Consider the following 3,403-nt stretch of genomic DNA (forward strand, 5'->3'; position numbering starts at 1 on the left):
CATGCAGTAAGTAGCCATGTTGAGAAAACCCACATTGTAAGGAGCCACAGGTGGTATCTAGGACCCAAGACTGGCCTCTTCTGACAGCTAGCAAAAAGCCAGGGTCCTCAGTCATACATCCACAATGGAGTGAATTCTACCACCAACCTAATGAACTTGGAAGTACACTCTTCCCCTGTCAAGCCTCCAGATGAGAATATAGCTCATCTGACACCTTGACTGCAGTCACATGAGACCCTGAGCAGAGGACCTAGCTGAGTCACGCCCAGGCTCCTGCCCCACAGAAACTAATATAATAAATGTGTATTATTTAAGGCTGCTACGTTTGTAGTAATTTGTTACACAGCATAGAAAACAAATGCAAGAGGTGAGTGTATTTTGCATAAGAGCTATGAATTGAGGTGACCCAATGATGGCCTGAGATAGTTTTCAAAGAGGGCCACAATCAACTCCTTTCCTCTCTGCATATTCATGCTGCTCCTCACATTGAGATGCGGAATCTAATTCCTTCCTATTGAGTTTGGACTGGTCTTAGTGTCTTACTTTAACCAGTAGAATGTGAGAAGAAGTGATGTTCTGAGAGTTCAAGGCTAAGTCATAAGGAGTCTTGCAGTTTTTTTCCTCAGTCTTTTAGAACCCTATACCTGGTAGTACTGACTCACCATGTGAGCTGTCTCCCACACTGAAGGCACCATGTGGAGAGGCCACAGAGAGGCCAGAGAGAGAGGGCCTGGCCACTTAGATTCCATCTGAGCCCTGTTTTCCAGACTTCCCTGTCAAGGCACGAGACTGTGAGGGAAGACTTTATGAACTCTCCAGCCACCATCTGAATACCACTGAGTGACTCCAGTTAATGTCACAAGGAGCAGAATAACTGCCCAGCAGAGCCCTATCCTAATTACCCATAGAATGATGTGCTGCCATCAGGCAGGATCTGGAAGGACCTCAGACAGGAAAGGCTGAATGCCTTCAACACTAACCTGAGGTTATCTCCTATAGGAGGTGGGCAGGAGGGACTTAATAGCAGAATAATTCCACCTATTTCAACTCAGGGGCTAGGGTTGCATAACATGGCTATGCCTAAGTCCTTCATTGACAAGGGGAATGGAACTAATATGATGGCTGTAGACAAATCAGGATTAACTCCCTAGCGTTTTCACTGAACACTTTACTTGGCTGAACACTTCTTGCGTTGGGAGCCAAGCCATAGTGTCTGTCATGATTATTTGAAGCCATGGTCATTTTGCCAGGATCGCAGCTGATACTGATTTTGCCACAACTATCTCTACTGCTCACTGGCTGCTGAAGGTCCCATCTTCACTAGCGCTTACTGCTTTTTTGGTCAGGTTCCCAGAGGAGCAGCTTGCTTTTTCAAGACTTACAGTTTGCTTGAGAATATGGAACAAATTATCCCAGAGTTGCATGTGAGGATTACTTAGTGATCCTATCCAATGTCAAGTCAAAAGTGGGTCTTCTCACTAACAATTAGGACACAATCCAGGACAGAACCCAGATACTCTTCAGCACTCTTCTATCCTAGGGCGAGTTTCCCAAGGCATGCCTCCTGGAGGTTGATGAAAGATCTCTTAGTGGGAATGAGGGGGCCATGTAAAAAAATTCATTAGGATCAAAGTTCTCTTTCCCAGAAGGTCTAGCAAATTCTCTATTGCATAGGATTCGTGATGCTTGCCTTTACAGTCTTAGCATTCCCATTAGCTATGCAGATTAGGACCTTAGCCAACCCTTTACCAGTCATCAAAAATGACTGGAAGCCATTACTAGTTGAAGTGGACTCAGCCATGAGGAGCCTGAGATTTATGACAGCATCTTGAACATGTTAAACATATTAGTACAAAATGGTAAGGTTTCTCTGGCATTACAGTGCTTAGAATTAGCAATAAGACCAATATCTTAACCTTGAGGCAATTTTGACACATTATAAGAATCAGACTAGTAACCAGGAACTGGAAAGTTTCCATAGCAGTCAATGGTGTTTTATTACCTCATCTATTTTAAAGAACAATGTATTACTTCATCTCTAGTGTTTTATGTTATTAGAGATTCACTTTTATTGAGCAAGGCTTTAAGAAATGTTACAAAGGGAGGAGTGGGCATATGCATGTTCTCAAATCCCGAGGGGAAAATAAGGGCCATGGAAGACTTAAACCTTCACATGCTTTTCCTCTCTGGGTTTGATGCTGCTAACAGAAAAGCAATGCTGTGTTCCTTGAGAGGAGGTTCTAATTAGACAGTATAGCAATGATTCCAAGGCTCTGCTCCCTGGGTTTTAGCACATTGAGAAATTGAGATTATTAGAGTGGAAAACCTTCCCAATAAAATGTCCCCAATGAAGTTTTCTAGCTTGAAGACTATTGGTCAAAAGAAAAAAAAAAAAAAAAGGAAAAAAGAAAAATTAAAAAACAGAGGAGCAGGCCAGGTGCGGTGGCTGATGCCTGTAACCCCAGCACTTTGGGAGGCCAAGGTGGGCGGATCACTTGAAGTCAGGAGTTCAAGACCAGCCTGGTGAACCCTATCTCTGCCAAAAATGCAAAAATTAGCTGGGCGTGGTGGCACATGCTTGTAATCCCAGCTACTCAGGAGGCTGAGGCGGGAGAATTGCTTGAACCTGGGAGGTGGGGGTTGCAGTGAACTGAGATCATACCCCTGCACCCCAGGCTGGGTGACAGAGCGAGACTCCATCTCAACAAAACAACAACAACAACAACAACAACAACAACAACAACACAACAACAAAAACCCAGAGGAGCTAGAGACAAAGTGACTCAGGCTTACATACAGAGCCTGCTATAGATAGGTATACACATGGCCCAGAACTCATACTTGTAATACTCATTTGCCTGAAGACAGCTATCTGATGGGAAATTATATGAGTGAGGATATAAGAGAAAACAAATAAATGTGCTCAATTATTTTGAATACCTTTTTTTCCCTTTTCTAAATGCATCATTCAAAAAATTTGTTATAGTCTGATTTCATTTGTAGGATGGTATATTCCAAAGTTGAGGTGACAGATTTCAGGAACTTCCTAGAAGTTTTAGAGCTATTGGCCAGGTGTGGTAGCTCACACCTGTAATCCCAGCACTTTGGGAAGCCGAGGTGGGTGGACCACCTGAGGTCAGGAGTTTGAGACCAGCTTGACCAACATGGAGAAACCCTGTATCTACTAAAAATACAAAAAATTAGCCAGGCGTGGTGGCACATGCCTGTAATCCCAGCTACTCAGGAGGCTGAGGCAGGAGAATCACTTGAACCCAGGAGGCAGAGGTTGCGGTGAGCCGAGATCACACCATTGCACTCCAGACTGGGCAACAAGAGCGAAACCCGTCTCAAAAAAATAGAAAGAAATTTTAGAGCTATCTCGTTGCCTTTTAACTCTGTTTCT

Source organism: Macaca fascicularis, chromosome 4, assembly GCF_037993035.2.
Source record: "Macaca fascicularis isolate 582-1 chromosome 4, T2T-MFA8v1.1".
Classification (NCBI taxonomy): Eukaryota; Metazoa; Chordata; class Mammalia; order Primates; family Cercopithecidae; genus Macaca; species Macaca fascicularis.